The sequence below is a fragment of the Mixophyes fleayi genome, chromosome 6 (genome assembly GCF_038048845.1).
Source record: "Mixophyes fleayi isolate aMixFle1 chromosome 6, aMixFle1.hap1, whole genome shotgun sequence".
NCBI lineage: Eukaryota > Metazoa > Chordata > Amphibia > Anura > Limnodynastidae > Mixophyes > Mixophyes fleayi.
This window is the reverse complement of record NC_134407.1, coordinates 8,786,268-8,804,977: the sequence shown is the minus strand read 5'-3', so window position 1 is coordinate 8,804,977 and position 18,710 is coordinate 8,786,268.

The following is an 18,710-nucleotide window of genomic DNA, read 5'->3' as shown; positions in this document are numbered from 1 at the left end:
CTGCAGTGCTTGCAACCGTGGTGCAAAAGATTTTTGTCATCTTCTAAATATCCTGTTCATTATTTCTGGTCTAGAGTGGGAATACAGGACCCTGTAAGAATTATCATCCTCTTCTCAAGCTTCAGCGCACTAGAGATTCCTATGGATCATGCACACCTCTCCGATTTTAAAGGTGCATTAAAACGGAATGAATAAGAGCCAATGTACTGTTCACACTGTTGCATTCTAAAATTTGAAGACTGAATTTAATAATTTGGAACTTGGGGTATTCTATCTCCCATGCACCAATGCACGCAACCAGTACAAACCTATTGGCAAAAGTTCAACACCAAAGCAGCACATGAAAAATGCGTTAACAAGCATCTAAATTACAGTCTTCATACATGTCCCTAGTATATACAGTATGTGTGAATGAGCACATTCAGATTTTTTGTCCAATATTAATTTTCCAACCGGAAAATGGATCACTGAAGGTCAGGTTGAAAACGTTTTAGAACATAAAAACAAAACAGCCTTTTATCTGCAAACGGGCGGCCTGACCCCCTGTGTGATTTACCCTTGTAAACCCGGCGTTTAGTATTTGCGTATAACAGAAGAGTTGAATGCATATGGCGTTCTTGGCGTATAAAATACTTTTATACTTCAGCACAAACACGCAAAGCACTCGTTCTGAAACTAGCGGTTTGCGCGGCTGCTTGGATGGGAAGATACATTGTACGCCAAGAACGCAATTTGCATTCAATGTAACAGGAGCCAATCCACGAACATGGACTACAGCATTTATACAGTGTATCGACATTAGTGTTCCAGAAAAAGCACAATTCACCTGAGAATGTTGTTTTTAAACATCAAATTCTATAAAGTTAAAAATAACAAATTGAACAATGTACGCCATAAATAACATTTGAGGATTTTGTTTGAGCAACCTATAAAAGATCGGAGTGATATTGTGTATCGTTTCATGCGTCAAACTGCTGGAGACCCAACACTGGGCTGCCATCTTTTTGGAGCCTGTAAGTGATACTGCACCAACACTTCCCACAACTACACATGCAAAAAATTCTGTACATCTCAATTGAAAGCGCACAGATGCGCTTCCTCCGTTAACACTTTTTGCTTTGTTTTTGTTTTTAAGATTTCGTCTGCTTACTACTCGATGGTTCAAATCTTTGACAATAATATTTGTATTTTCTGATAATTATGTCCTCCACACTGTACAGCTACAGAGAAGACACACTGCAACTTGTGTAACTCGCTGCCTCTCGGAGAATTTTGAACAAAGAAGAGATTTATGACAGAAGATGATGAAGGAGAATTTTGAGTCTCAAATATATCCTGTCATATCGCTGACATTCTTTGAAAGTAGAACTTGACAACCTGTTACAATAATTTGATGCGCTTCACATTTGACTTGATGTGATACACTGTTCTTTGACACGTCTTTGAAACTTCTACTTATGTTTGGTATTATTTATGTGACTAGACAGATGCAGAAACCGCGTTCACCAACTGAGTATAGACTGCTTGTCTGCGTAAATTAAAATGTCAGCTCTTTGGCTGTATTTATTTTCCTTTAAAATCAGTCACTTACTAACAGCTAACAGACAAATGAGAAGAAAACATTGGTGGACCGAGAGCAGAATAATTAATGAGGAGAACATTATTTTTTTTTAATGAGAATACCAAACAGCCTATTTTGTTGCATCTCAATACTCTAAGCAGACACTTACGTATCTCAGAGTAACTGAACACTAATAGGTAACTAAAGGAGATATCTTAACTGTTTTTTATTGTGGATTATAAATATATTTAACATTAAATTAAAAGGAAGTGTAAATAATGAAACATACTGCACTTTCTTGATAATTATTTTTTATATTAGTTCAGTTGCACTAAAGTACAAAGTTGAGTTTTGTATCAGTTTGTGATATACTTTTTTTTAATTTTTGTTTGGACATAGTTATTTTTTCAAAACAAGTTTTTGAGGGGTCTCCTTCTGACTTCCTCAGGTCTAAGTAGTACCGAATGACACGTTTTACATCATACAGAAGCCATACAGGGAATGTCTAAAATAAAAATAAAAAATATAAATAAAATTGTACATATAGATGGACATGTGGTGAACGATATCATTATCATTTTCATCATCAACATTTTTTTATATAGCGGCAGCAGATTCTGTAGCACTTTAGATGAACCATTGACTACCATTCTCCTCGTTCATCAAGACACAAAACAAACTTTACAAAAAGGCACGTAGATCGGGTATACGCACGTTCATACTCTACAAGGAGCGGATCTGAAGATAAGTTTGTTGATGAATACGGGTCTAGGTCCGCTCTGCTCTAACAGACAATACACTGCAGGGTACGTCCTATACATGTGTGGAATATAAAGTCACAAAAGAACGCACAGAAAAAAAATCCTATTCAATTAATGTCGCCTATTAATAATATAGTCATTAATAATGACAAAACATAAAATACATTTATTAGGATGTTATTAATGCCTACTGCACATAAAATGCATTTTTACAGTTGCTCCTGATTGCAAACACATGTTATAGCATCATACACAGCCGTCATCACTATCGCTCGGCACTTACACCTGACCTCTAGCTGATGCCAGTGATATGACGGAAAGACACATATTTTAGAGATGCCCAAAGCTTGAATCAGTCGCTGCTGCATGTGCTCCAGCTTGGCGCGCCCGTACTGTACATTGACCACGTGCATACACCCAGTTGCCTTTGCTTTGTTTTCCGGTGCAGGGGCGGACTGGCTGCCCCCCAGGCCGCTGGGTCAGATGGCTATTAGGGCGGGGGGGTTGGCCGGACGGCCGCCCCCCGATGCAAGATACATAATTTCCACCCGCGGCCGCATCTGATGATACCAGAGGCGACCCTGTCAGCGCACAGGCGGCTGCATCACATGACAGGGGATGCAGCCGCGTCATCAATGATGCGCCCGGATCCCCTGTCATGTGATGCGGCCGCCTGTGTGCCCCCCGGGCTTCCCTCTCCCAGCCCGCGCCTGTTCTGGTGTATGGTTAAATTTTGGGCATGCACAGAGTTATTTTACACAACATACAACACGTATCGGCATTTTTGTGCCCTAATAAATAAGGCTCCATAAGTGCTGTATGGGTGAGGGGGTAGGGGGTAATCTACCAACAGCATTCAACAAAACCTATCTGAAGACTCACAAAGAGTATTTTTGAAAATCCAGTGTCGTTATGAGCTGGATATATAACTTGCACATTGAATTACTTAAATTCCAGCCGAATCCTAATAAGGGTGGTTCTTGCTGAAGATAACCAAACATTTTTTGAAGTTTTGCCGTCCATTAGAATTTGACCGGTATAGACCTCTCAGATTGATTCATGAAGCTGGCAGCTTGCTCATAGAGATCGTCCATTAACATATGACAAGCAAATAACACTACTAAAATTACTATATTTTGGTATGAAGTGTTAATCCTTTTGACTACTAAATTAGACCCTGCAGATGACAAGTCAATCCAGCCGATCCTTGTAAATTTGGAACAAGCTAAATAATGTTTGCAACCTCAGTCATTTTACTTACAGATAAATAAGTTTGATAAGTACTATTTTAGTAACTGTGATGTTTTCATTGTCCATGGAAATAGCGAGGTCCTTTCACAAAGTATGGATCAACGTGTACAGATGCTAAATACTAAACCTGAGCGGACAATTGCCCACCATATATAAGTTGCTTTTAGCATTCCACACCCTTATAAACACATTTTTTTTCCCCATGGCTATGATAAATTGGCTCATTATTGTTACAAAGGAGAAATGAAAATTGAGTAAGAGAAACCATTAATGCGTCTTGCCCTGTGAATACCAAAGGTATATTCTCTGTCGCTCTCCTTTTCTTTCTATATCAATCTCCCACTAAATATAAAATTCTCCCTTCCCAAGGCTTGGTGACTTGACAGTACTAAGTGATATAGGCTGCCATGGAATGAGAGCCACTGGATAAAGAGTGAGTGATTTGTGGCAGAGCGATGCTTTGTCATTCGCAGCATCTAACCTTGTCCCAGAATTTAGATTTTACGATTGGGTTCCATTGATTTTGACAGTTTAGCTCTGTAACTGTTCTTTCTGGTATCTGTGCAAGAACATAAGGGGTTTGCTGGGAAACTCATGGAGTTATATGGAAAAAGTCATACAAAGGACTCTATAAAAATGCAGAGGGGCAGAGAGATTTGCCTTTATTTCTGAATGTATTTATGTCATCCAGAACGACATGCTACATATTTTTCTCTGTCACCTTAACTGTTACTTTTATTTAGAAGGAACCATCATATTCTGAAGCACAATGCAGGGAGATAAAAGAAAATAATGTCAGGTAACTTAATCCATGTTTGGTTCTTTAAAGTCACAAGGACAGTTTTGTGTTTGTGGGGGACTTATTTTAAGAGAATTTAGTTCCTGTGAATTATTTCTTATTAGAACCATTTTAGAATTTCCAAACAGAAGTTCGATAATTAAATTAAAACTCCTTAACTTGGCCATTTTATTTACCAGAAAGCAAAGACAGATGTGGTCGGTACATTGTTGTATATAAAGGTCACTGGCACACACTGAGTGATAGAGACACTCAGGGATGAAGTAGAGAAATAACTTATTGCACGATAGAGGTCCTAAATCTAGATCTCTGGTAAAGGGGTGTCAAGGAACTGGTGCAAAATATACAAAACAGATTTCAGCTCTGTCAATAAGCATTATGTTCATTTGCAAAACTCAACATTTTAGGGCTCACAACACAAACTACAAAATTAACTGTATTTTGGGCTTAAGTGTTAGTTCTTATGACTATTAACTTAGACCCTACAGGTATGATCTCAAGTCAAACCGGCCAATTGTAAATAAGTTAATGTTTGCAAACTCAATAAATTCACTCATTCGTAAATGTAGGGATAAAGGTGACAAGGTGTGGGGAGAACAGGATGCCAAGTTGCTGAAAATAAAGGTGAAGCCATCTCCTCTTGCCAATACTTGCTAATGTCTTAAAAATACCGTACATGTCACACATTGATGTATCTGTTATATGTGTACGTGTATTACCTGTTGCACAGATTTTAAATGTCTTCCGATGGGTTCTCTAGGTTCATGCATATGTCCCCCAGAGGACCTACTGTCACTTCTAGTCATCAGGGTTTTCAGCTGACCAGAGGCCCCCCGAGAAGTTGCACTCCTGGCTTAAAACTGTGCGGGACTTTCAACATAGGGTTAAATGGGGTCATGGCTCAAGATGCTTAAGGACTGATGTGATTATGCTACACTTGAAAAGTCCATTTTGCAACCTCCTGTACTGTTCTGCTGACCAGGGCGACTCAACACAGTATGCCTGCTGTCACCTTAGGACTTGGAGGAGGCTAACAGACAGCTCCTATGATAAGCAGGTACCAATCCAGCATAGGTTGGCTATCTAAGGTCTAAAACCACACCACCATAGTAACCAGACTCAGGATAAAAGAGGGGTTTGTTCCACCAATGGAAGTCTTATACTGGGATAGTTCTGACTAGGGGTTATTGACTTGTCAAGGATAAGTGGAGGATTCCAAGTCCATGGACCATGTCACCTTGTGAGACTGTTCAAAGAAGGGAGACATTGGACTTGGTCCCTACTTAGCAGGATGGAGGAGCATAACATTGTGGCTTAGAAGTGCCACTAGAGCATGGTGACTATATCTCTTTGGGGAAGGGTTGTAGGTTAGGCAGTAATACAGAAAAAAAAACCTGACATTTCTTCAGGTAAAGTGCTGTATTCCCTGAATGGCCTTTGTGCAATAAAGTCTATTTGTGCCTGTAACTAACTGTTTGCCTAAGTTACTGCGAACATCCTAAGGATGCTGTGTGCACCACACTGACACATAAGTTTGCCTTTGGGCAAACCAGTCAGCTAGCAGGGTGAAAGAGTAAATCATTCACCTGGCATCTTCACATAAGGTATACTTTAGAAAACATTCAGGTACTTTCGCAAGGTATGAATTAATGCAGCATTCTCAGTACAGGTGTTATATAATAAAACTGAAAGTGGACTGCTGTCCGCCAAAAATAGCCCCAGGTGTAGAAATAGCATTTACATTTCTACACCCTTATAGGAAAGTGCAAGATTTTCTCATCATGATGATGGAAAATGAACGGGTGTAAAATGTTTCTCCCTCGGATAGGAGTAGCACAGGGTGTTGTTATTATTATTATTATTATTATTACCATTTATTTATATAGCGCCACTAATTCCGCAGCGCTGTACAGAGAACTCACTCACATCAATCCCTGCCCCATTGGGGCTTACAGTCTAAATTCCCTAACACACACACACACACACACTACCAGTATGTTTTTGGAGTGTGGGAGGAAACCGGAGCACTCGGAGGAAACCCACACAAACACGGGGAGAACATACAAACTCCTCACAGATAAGGCCATGGTCGGGAATTGAAGTCATGACCCCAGTGCTGTGAGGCAGAAATGCTAACCACTAAGCCACCGTACTGCCCGGGTGTTTATAGCTATGTGGGCTTGGCAGAGAAATGCACATTATATTGAGTCCATGAGTTGTTGAAATCTGGGACAGTAAACATTCAGAGAATAGTGTACTCATCTGGCTTAAGTATCAGTGTGGTTATGGCTTTACTGAAAGAGGGAGGGTGAGTTGTATGGCTGCATTATAGGTTATCACCTAGCATGTTATTGAATATGTCCATTGAAGAGGTTGTTTAAGCTATCTTCATTGTTCATCCCCTGTTAATGCCTATGTGAGTCATACTCATGGGATCTGTAGTTCCTAATTTGTGCTTAACATATATTTATCAGCTTTGTAATGGTGTTCTGCTTACACGCATTTAGGGAACCATCCCTCTACATTATTTGTCTCTATAGACTGAAAGCATTGTTCATAGGAGATTTAAAATCTCTATTGGTTTTGTATTTATAATAAAATGTGTGAACTTACAGCCAACTCTATATGAGTATTTTAAATCTGCCACATAGCAATTTGTTACTATTATTGCTATTCACCCTCTCTTTAGTTCCCCACCAAATCCTCATGGAATGGTCTTATACAGACCTATCTATCTCATCGATCCCCATTAATCTGCTCCAATCATGGTCCCAGACAACACTTTGATGTTCCCGTTATTTGTAATTCCTATCTCCAGCATACGGCCAGTTTACAATGTACCTTCCTGGCACTCATACCAGGGTAAATTCTTCTCCCAAACAGTTGGGGTCAGTGCCCCCTTGTAAGCCCTCTTTTTCTCTTGGGCACATAGAGATGATTAAATATGGTTCCCCCAATGGTTTTACTCTGACTGGCTGCACTGATCTCAGTTCATGTGTCCTGCAAGCACTAGCTCCATCCGTGTGCTCAAGCCCCATATTGGGCGTCATTTATATAACCCCCTGTCACTGTGTGTGTGGTCCTGGGATGCAGAGGTTCCCCGCATATGCATTTTTTTTTGCAATGTCTCATTAAGTTGTTGACATACAGAAGTGATAAATTAGGGTGCAGAGCAGACAGATGTCTCAATGTTTTGGGTGCCAGATCATCTCTTGAAAAATATACTCTTTATTTATGCAACTCTTCAGTCCAGCATGAAACTTGAGTTGCAAATAATATAAAATAAATATGCACATCATTAATCTCACTCCAGTACTCTCTCCATCTGTTGCACTCTCAGCCTCGTATGGTAGATCTAACACTCTCAATAGTTTTCTCTTGCAGCACCTTTACTCACTCCTTGTGCTATAACACCCTCTCTGGTGTCCTCTCTGCCCCCTGGGTCACAACAAATGCTGCTGCAACCATCTCCATAAGGTCTCTTACATGCTCTCCCCTCTCTAGACATGGGGGACTCTAGATGGCAGATCCTCAATGCTGCCACTAATAATTGGCTTTGACAACAACTCCCTTTCTTTATTGGGGTTCCCCCTTTTTCTCTCAGGGACTTTTCTTTATTATTAAGGGGAATCTTTCCCCTTTGCATATGCAGCCACTCTCTGAGGTATTATCTTCCTCTAATCTGTCCTTTTCTCTAAGTTATTTTGTACTTTTGCCCCTCATGGAAGTATGCCACGGACGTGCTGCCAAATTTGTCGGGGGGTCCTGGGACCACCTCCCCTCTGTCCCGGATCCCTGACTGTCAATCTCCCCACACACTTCTCCTCAGCTCATACCAGCCTTATGTTGTTAAGTAACTGTTCCTGTTTCCTCTGGGTGTTAGTGCCCGGTGGTAATCGAAAACCCGATGCTGGTGACCCCAACAAGACTCACCACGACATATTCAGTACAAATCCTAAGGAGCTCGACCTATTCTTCTTGATGACTGTTTACTATAGTGACTTGGAAGATATGCGATTAATGATGAGGGCGGCAGCACACAATGCCGTAGATGTGCACGCCGACAGTGATCTTCCTACACTTAATGGGGCAGCTATAGAATAGCTTAAGGCTTAATAGCTTAACTGCCCCCTAAAGTGTAGAAAGATCACTGTCTACGTCATTGTGTGCTGCCGCCCTCTTCATTAATCGCATATCCTCCAAGTCACTATAGTAAACAGTCAACAAGAAGAATAGGTCGAGCTCCTGAGGATTTGTTCTGAATATGTTGGGGGTGAGTCTTGTCGGGGTTGCCAGCATTGAGTTTTAGTACTTCACCCTTAGTGCCAGGGTTACACATTCAGTCTCTGGGAGTTGTGAGGGGGTGTTACAAAAGTAAAAAGTAGAAAAATATGTTTATTTTTATATAAAAATAATACTAGCAGCACGGTGGCTCAGTGGTTACCACTTCTGCCTTACAGCACTGTGGTCATGAGTTCAACTCCCGACCGTGGCCTTATCTGTGTGGAGTTTATATGTTCCCCCTGTGTTTGCGTGGGTTTCCTCCGGGTGCTTCGGTTTCCTCCCACACTCCAAAAACATACTGGTAGGTTAATTGGCTGCTAACAAATTGACTCTAGTCTGTGTTTGTGTATGTGTGTGTGTCTGTCTATCCATGTCTGTGTGTCCGTGTCTGTGTGTATGTTAGGGAATTTAGACTGTAAGCTCCATTGGGGCAGGGACCGATGTGAGTGAGTTCTCTGTACAGCGCTGCAGAATTAGTGGCGCTATATAAATAAATGGTGATGATGATGATGATGATTATCACCATCCTGAGATGAGATAGTAATAAGAGGACAGCAGAAATACTTTAGCCTTTAATAAATAAAATTATCAGTCAAAAACACTGAAAAACACCCGCTTTCACTTTAGAAAGGACTTTTCTCCATTTAATAAATAGGCCCTATAGTATTACAGATCAGAGTCATTTCTTGGTTTCTGTGACCATTGTGTCTAAAAACTTTTGTCTTCCAGATTCACAATTAAAGCACTAAATATAAACATGATTAATGATTTTGCTAATTTCCTGGTTCAATCCTCTCTTTTTGTTTGCTGCAAGAGCTTAAATGCAGTTAAAATCTTGACAGTATTTATTGCTCTTATTTACAATTCAAATGACATCAAAGAAAAGAATTTAGAAGTGTCATGTGCTTTTAACAGCTTCCAGTAAATTCAGAAGCCATATGCCCGAGACAAAATTAGTTTATTCCTTATAAGAAAGAAAGATTTCTCTCGTTTTCTCTTGTAATTAATCAAATATAGGAGCATCCGATTGCTCTCACTAAAGTTTTCAGCAGAGATGTTTGAAACTGCACAAGTTAAATTCTTGACGATTTGCCAGAATACTGACACAAATTTGTGAATTGCACTGATTTTTGCAAATTGTGATTTCTAATGGGGAACTGGAGATTTGCTTCAATTTGGCCGTTCAAATCTGTGACTCGGAATTCATCTCGACCAGTTTTTACTGTTCAAGTGTATTTGCGGAGCGGAAATAACTATGTCCCCTTCTGCTAAGCCAGGATTTCTCCTAATAATATGCACTTTCCAGAATTTGCACAAAACAAATTTCTCGTTTTTGCACGGGTCAGCAAAACTAGCTGCAGCCTGCACTTAGAAAATAATCACGCTCCGCACAACTCTTATCAAGTCAATAATTTTAGGATGCAGTCATTTCAGCTGCTGTGACATCACTTGTCCTTGCACTCACCAATAAAGCAGGTTTTCATATCATAAATGACCTCCCAACTGTTCAGTTCCACAAATTCCAGGAGGTTTCTGCTGAAGAGTTAAACAATTATGGGCAAAACATGTATTTGCAGCTTAATTTGTCATGAAATCTAGTTTCCACTTGTCACTAAATATTAATTAGTTCTAAATCCATGTACGCACCTGTCATCGGGCAGTGCATTTTTAAAGAACTCTTATTATTTTTGTGCATCTATATTCACAACACCGGTCTGATAATTAATTCTCCCACATTGGATCTTGACATTTGTCTGATTCTGAAAATCGATTCATCCACACCAACCGATTTTTTTAAAGCCTCCTCATATGATTTATTTAATGGTGTTATAAAGAAATAGATAAAAATATTCTTACAGCAGGACTTCTTGTAGATTCCGTAACTGTGTCTTTTATATACAACCGTCCATTGGAAGCATTTCCATTGTTCTTGTGTATTTTCAGATTAGACTTTTTACTGACTTTTCCCCTTTCATTCTTAAGGTTTTACTTTGCTCTCTTATCTGACATTTGTCAGAGGAGAGAACAGAAGCGAAAGGGTCGCAAAAAATAAATCTCCCATAAAAAGGATGAGGAAGTTATAGTGATACCGCATGACATGCAAAATTTAAATGCAATTTAATGTGTATTTTTTTGTACAGAAATGACAGCAGATATTGATTACAGTATATCAAGCATCCCCAATGATTAGCATATTAATGTGGAGTTTGAATGTTCTCCCCGTGTTTGCGTGGGTTTTCTCCGGGTGCTCTGGTTTCCTTCCACACTCCAAAAACATACTAGAAGGTTAATTGGCTGCTATCAAAAAGTGACCCAAGTCTCTCTCTCTCTGTCTGTGTGTGTGTGTGTATATTAGGGAATTTAGACTGTAAGCCTCAATGGGGCAATGACTGATGTGAGTGAGTTCTCTGTACAGCGCTGCGGAGTCAGTGGCGCTATATAAATAAACTGTGATGATGATATTACTTGCAGTGTCCATCATTGCTCCCATAACTGTATGAATAGCACTATTTGTCAGATCAGCATGTATACATGTATAGATGAGCCCAATCAAGTCTAATTTGGAGAAAGTTATCTGTTGCCAAGTCTGACATTCAGAGCAGTATCTGGTGCAGGTCTATCATGCCAGTGGAGCCGTAATATTTTTTCTTTGCAAAGAAAACAAAAAAAAAAAGATGTTTGCGGGCTTTTAAACCTGAGATGGTTAAATGTAATCCCATATGGGCCAAAATTCAATATGTTGCAGAAACAGAACATCCCGGTAATACTGTACTCATGATTGGTTCCTGTGTATTAAAAACCTCGCTGGTTCCCACAAAAATGTCTAGAGGTAGCACCTAGAGACAGACACTTTTATAATTATATAATAATATTATAACATTTACTTCCTGACATAGACCAGAACATCTTTGAAGTTTGAATCCACTTAATATACCACTTAATATACCATTCTTCTTCCCCATGGTGTAATTAGTGTAAAATAGCCCATTTAGGGGGAGACTCAATTCCTTTCAACGTTCCGCACGGACATCACTGAGATGTCTGTCTGCGCACATTGCCATCCATTAGGGTGATGAACTTTAAATTTCAGTGTACTAATAAAGCTATCAAGTATTTGTGTGTTACATGAAAAAACAGCCTGTATTTATCTCATGTGCAAAATAATAAATTCATTTGCACCCCTTGCATTGCAACATGGTTTTGTCCAGAAAACTTGAGCAAGAAATCTTACTTAATTTTCTGCTTAACTTTCCTTAATGAATCAGGCCCCTTGAAAGTAAATACAGATTACTATACAATGCCATATTTCTGGCTTAGTCTATTCCATATTTCAAGTCACTGACTTGGATAAATAAATACACTGCCCTGCTCGCTGCAATAAACCCCAATAGTAACGTTTTAAGATGAAGCATGAAGGTAAAATACATTGTTCACTGTCAACCTTACATTCCCCTGCAGCTCAGTTCCAAAGTAAAGTGTAAATTACTACACCATAGTTGTAGCTCCTACCATATTATTACGGCAGTGACTCAAAGGGATAAAAGGTAATCATTTTAAACTGCAGTCATTTCAGCTGCTGTGACATCACAGCAGCTGACATGACAGCAGCAACAATCCCTACAGTGCATTTCTGAAGAGCAATGATGTCCGGCTGTCAGTCACTCTGTGTCTGCTCTGTTGGAAAAACAGCTCTCTCCTAACTTGGGAAATAGAAGATTAAAAGGGAATGCATGCTGGACATAAACACTGTTATTTCATGTAAATTATTCAGCTCAGTAATACACAGCATTTAATACAGATGGGTACTTTCCTGTAACACAAATAAAGACCAAATAAAACAAATCCACCTCATTTTAGCGTTCAACTATGTGATACAGATTTATATAACTCACTAATGCTTTATGATATACTAATCAGAGCAACCCAGCCATGTGACTATTACCAAAAATATAATTTCATACTTGTTTTTTCAACACACAAAGGTAAATCCGTAGTAATTGCTCATGCAGTGCCAGTCATATATCATCCGGCCAATTCATGCAGTACCAGTCATATATCATCCGGCCAATTCATGCAGTACCAGTCATATATCATCCGGCCAATTCATGCAGTACCAGTCATATATCATCCGGCCAATTCATGCAGTACCAGTCATATATTATCCGGCCAATTCATGCAGTACCAGTCATTTATCATGCGGCCAATTCATTCATTATTCCTGACAGCTGAAGAAATAATGTTGGAGCAAATGGACAGCTCATAAAACATATATTTTATACAGGAAAGAAAAAAAAACTGCTAGTGTAAATGGTTTCAGCACCGCAGATCACGCAGGTATTGCTAACATCATGTACATACATTTTTTTTTTACTGTTATGGAAAATAGTAGTGTGCGAGCATATACAAAAAGAAAATTACATTGTGCTCATGTTGATATTAGAATTACAATACCTGCTGTAAATAAATATATTCTGCATACTGCGAGGTCAGAGTATGCCAAATATAATATTATTTTTTATATGTTGCATAGTACATTTTGTTTTAACTCCATAGTGGTATCCTGCGTCAGTGGTAAGAAACCGTAACTCCTGTTTGCCGCAAATATGCCGGGTCTGAGATGTACACCCTAATCAAGAAACCAGAAGTCAAATAATGCATTGTCATAATGTCACATTAACGGCTATGAATATTAATACTAATATTACCTCTAAGGGAGCAAAGGTGTTTGTTGTGTATATGCACCAATCAGCCACAGCATATTAAACTACCTGCCTAATATTCTGTAAGTCCCCTTCAGGTCGCCAAAACAGCTGTGACCCATCGGAACATGGACTTCACAAGACCGACTGGGGGATTTGGAGGTCAAGTCAACACCTTCAACACTTTGTCATGTTCCTCACACCAGTCCTGAACAATTTTTGTAGTGTGGCAGGACAATATATCCTGCTGAAAGAGGCCATTGGTATCAGGGAATACTGTTACCATGAAGGGGTGTACTTGGTCTGCAACAATGTTTGGGTAGGTGGCACGTGTCAAAGTGACATCCACATGAATACCAGGACCCCAGTAAAACATTGCTCAGAGCATCACACAAGCAATTTGTGATACAGTAGTTTTTCTGTGGGATTGGACCAGACAGGCTAGTCTTCGTTCCCCACGTCAATGAGCCTTAGGTGCCCATGCCATTTTGCCCATATACCGGTTGTCCTCCTTTGGACCACTTTTGTAAGTACTAACCACTGCATATGGGGAACACCCCAGAAGACCTGCCGTTTTGGAGATGCTCTGACCCAGTCATCTAGTCGTCACAATTCGACCCTTGTCAAATTCACTCAGATCCTTGTGGCTGATGTGTGTTTGTGTGTGTGTGTGGTATGTATGTGTGTGTGTGTGTGTGTGTGTGTGTGGTGTGTGTGTGTGTGTGTATGGTGTGTGTGTGTGTATATGGTGTGTATGGTGTGTATGGTGTGTGTGTGTGTGTGTATGGTGTGTGTGTGTATATGGTGTGTATGGTGTGTGTGTGTGTGTGTGTGTGTGTGTGTATGGTGTGTGTGGTATGTATGTGTGTGTGTGTGTGTGTGTATGGTGTGTGTGTATGTGGTACATGTGTGTTTGTGTATGTGGTACATGTGTGGTTGTGTGTGCGTGTGTGTATGATGTGTATGGTGTGTGTGTATGTGTATGGTGTGTGTGTGTGTGTATATGTGGTATATGTGTGGTTGTGTGTGGGTGTGTATGGTGTGTGTGTGTGTGTGTGTGTGTGTGTGTGTGTGTGTGTGTGTGTGTGTCATAAGCTATGAATCACATTTACATTAAAAAGAGCAATGTATAAGAAGTATGCTAAAAGTTACCATACAAAGACATTTGGTAGATTGGCAGCTGAACTGGGGTAAAGGAAGCCTAGTTGAAGTACAATACTATGAGAGTGGAGTATCTAAGGTCGTGAATTGCCACCTTGTCAGATTATTGAGTCTATCTGATTAGCATCTAGCATACCGGGACGATTGACTACTTGCCATTCTGATCCGGCTATTCGTGTTTACCATGAACTGTGTACGGCGAACGCTGCTCCAGCTTTCAGTCATGACTATTATCATCAGTGCATTTTTGGTGTTAACCTGCTTATTGCTCTGGGACCCGTGGGTGACTCTGGGGCTGAAGGATCTGTGTTACTGACTCAGGACCACGTTGTTGTTGAAGCTTTGTCTGTCTGTCTCTCACCACGGTTGCATTGTGATATTTGGGCTCAACACAATTACTCCAAGTTACCATTACCGCTTTAAGGTTCAGTGAGTCCGATGATCTATACATTGCTTGAGACTGTGTTTAATATTGAATGTGTTCCCATTTGTAATCTGTAGTCCGGCAGGAGATGTTCAGTGAGACTGTGCCATCATTGGAGAGGATTACTACTTATATGCTGATCCTCAGAACTTTGATATATATTTGAACATTGCTAGTATTATTGATCTGGAAACCCAGGACTGCTGGTATACTGTGCTTCATTTGGAGCTTTTCCCAGAATCCTCTGGGAGCTGTGTCTGGAAATTGTTTTGCTGTGTTTTGTCTCTGTCTCTGAAGAATCTAGTAATCCATTGTAAATGATTAATATCATAGAGCAGTGGTCGAATTGGAAACTTAGAAGTGCTGGTAAGAAAAATGTAGTGTGAATGTAAGTGAATGGAACCTAATAGTTCTATAGTGAAGGCAACATGAGAAGTCAGGATGACATCAGGCAACCTAACACTGACTAGACATGCCTTTCCCGTCTTGTCACCGCCTACTATATGGCATCAGTCGCAATGCATAGTAGCACAATACAAGTTTTTAATACTTGAGACTCCTCCCACAGCCTTAGCTTGATGGACAGGTGACACTACTACCTTGCATTTAAAAGGGAATTCTCTGCAGGTGCTCTGTAATTACTCTTCACTGTAGACAAACCCTGTCAGCTTTGTTGTTAGCTGTAGAAAAGATACTTTAAACCATTTACAAAGTATGCAATATAAATCCCACTTTATAATTTTACTTTGTCATACATGTCTTACACACGTAAAACATGTCTACCTTAACCTAGGTGCACTGCTATATGTGTGTGTAACCCTGACCGCAGCCTTTAGCTGCAGACTGTCAGCTGAATAACTAAGTCCTCTCCATAGAGGCCTGTGGTAAACCAGTCCCTTTACCACATATCCCTCCCCCTAGCAACACTGTGCATGTTGGCGCGAACTTCACGAGGAGCGAAGATTTCCGTGACAATGCATCTATATTTGTCTGCAAAATCCCTGCTCTATGTTCCAGTCTATTTGACTGAGGTTTGACCAAACCTTGTCCAACAACAAATCTCAAGTGTTTCCTCTTCCATTACCACCTTAAGTGTCCTCTGAAGCTCACCTACCAGCGTATGAATGGGGATTTTGTTTTCTTGCCTCTGCAGAACACTGTTCTGAAACAGGCTGCTCTCTCTCTCTCCACTTATAGCCCCTTATTTTTGTAAAAGGACACTTCTGTGGCTGTACTGCAACAGTGAGATATGCTTTCTGGCATTCAGAACAACACCTACAAAACCTTTTTATGGCTAAGTAGACTCTGGGCCAGTAAAACCTCCGTACAGCTGGTTCCCTCATTATACCTCCCCCTAAGTGTTTGCCACCCACTTGGGAGTGTGCAGCTTCTAGCACTAAAGGTACATGAACTTGTGCAACTATAAATTGTTCTACCTTTCTCCTCTTCGCAGCAGCAATTTGAAACAACACATTATTTTTGACAATATATCATGGCATGCAGCCAGCCGAAATAACAGGTCTTGCAAAATCCCCAACATTATTAGCCAAATTAAAGACATGCTTTAAGGCTACCTAATTTTTTGGTCAAGTGCAATATTTTTCCCACGCAGCAGTTGGGATAGTCAGACCAGTCCATACCCTCATCAACAGGCGGAGCGGGCACATCCGCAAAGTCACCAGCTGAAATGCCCTAAATTTGCAAGGAGCCTCCACCATGCTTCACTGTTGCCTGCAGCCGCTCCTCATTGTAACGCTCTCCAACCCTTTGGTGAACTAACTGCCTTCTGTTACAGCCAAATATTTTCACTAATATTTTGACTAGATGTTCTCTAACCCCTATGTTTTGGTTTTGGTTTTGGATCTGGGTTAACTTCGTGTTTTGGTTTTGGCAAAACCACCCTTGTGTGTTTTTGTTCACGTTTTGGATACCTATTTTTTTTCTAAAATCCCATAAATTGCCTCTTTTTTTGTTCCTACCCTATTAATAACCTCAATAACGTTAATTTCCAGTCATTTCCAGTCATTGTTTGTCAAGTGACAAGAACACTGCTACCCCTCCTGTTTCTGTGGGAGCAATGGCACTGAGCAATGTCACTGGAGACTGGAGAGTGACAAGAACACTGCTACTCCTCCTGTTTCTGGATGAGCAATGGCACTCAGCAATGTCACTGGAGACTGGAGAATGACAAGAACACTGCTACCCCTGTTTCTGTGTGAGCAACGGCGCTGGATCTCCTGTGGAGGGAGGTAATTATGGAATCCAAAACCCACGAGATCCGACAACGCAACGATGACGTTTTGCCGCGCTTCATATCCGAGGACGCGCGAAAGTGCCGAGCCGGCTTGTGAGCCTACTCGGATCCCCTAAGTTCGGGTGGGCTCGGTTTTTTGCAGAAAACCGAGCCTGAGCATCTCTAATTTTGACTCTTCAGTCCAGATTACCTGCTGCCATTTTTCTGCACTCCAGTTCCTATGTTTTCGTGCATAGTTGAGAATACACCCTAAAGACAAGCAAGGAATTTATCTGGAAAAATTATGCCACACAAGTTTTCTTTAATGTACTGTGCTAGTAAGGAATCAGGCTCAATGTTTCTTGTATGTTGCATTTAAAACAAGGAAATATTTATTTCAATATACTACAAAAAATAAAGTAAAATCTTTTCCAGTTAAAAATAAAAATGAAACTACCATCATACAGCAGTTTTTATCCATTCAACCAGCACATAGCAAAATTGTGAGTTGGTCACAAATGAATAAAGTTTCCCCCGCCAGTCATGAAGGGGTTAACATTTCGCTTGTTCTCTAGGTGAGCAATCAGCACAGTCTAGAGCATTCTATATTCCTCCGTGCGCATTCTAAGTAACCTCAGTCTCCGCATTTCTCCTGTTCTGTAAGGGAACAACAATTTGATTTCAAATTGATAGTAGCAGTAAAAGGTTACAACGCTTCCACAAATAGAAAGATTACTGACCCCCATCACAGGTCTAATATGTTCAACACACTAGACACAGCTTTGTAGCATTTATTTACTATTATTTACTAATCATCACTGTCCATATACTCCGACAGAGAAACAATGCAGTGAACACTTATTAAATCTCAAGATGAACACTGTAGATAATATCTGTTTACTGTAAGTAGAGATGTGGAAAGTTTCATTCGTTGTCAGAATTGCGCTATCATCATTATTACCATCCGTAACAATATGACATATTATAGACAAGGATTGATGAACTTAATTATTGTTGCCCCGACGTCTCCACTGCAATGTGTGAGCACTGAGCCCTTACTGGGGGGATACAAAATGCAGGACATTTGCTAATCTGTAACTATGTAATTATAGTATGTTTTTATGGAGTAGGTTTGTAACAACTACTCAGGTAATTACAAATTAATACTATAATTGCTCTAATTAAATCTTTAACGTTCTGGGTATTGAAGTACAGTCAGAGATGTCACGGAGGACAAACACTATTAATAGAGACAAGCTAAAGCTATGATGTTTCTTATTTTTGAGGAATAATTTCTTAATCACAGTAACATACCTCTGGTATTAAAGAAACTGTTTCCATTTCTCCCAATACAAATGAGAGGTTCACCATTCCGGAATGTTCATAACTTATGATATTATAATCTGTTCTAACGCATCATTAAGGCATCACATTACAGAACATGGTGATTTTCATGGTTTCCTAATGGATGATCTGTGTAAAATGTATAAATAAAACTGAATTTACTGCTACAAAAATGTTCAAACTGTGCAGATC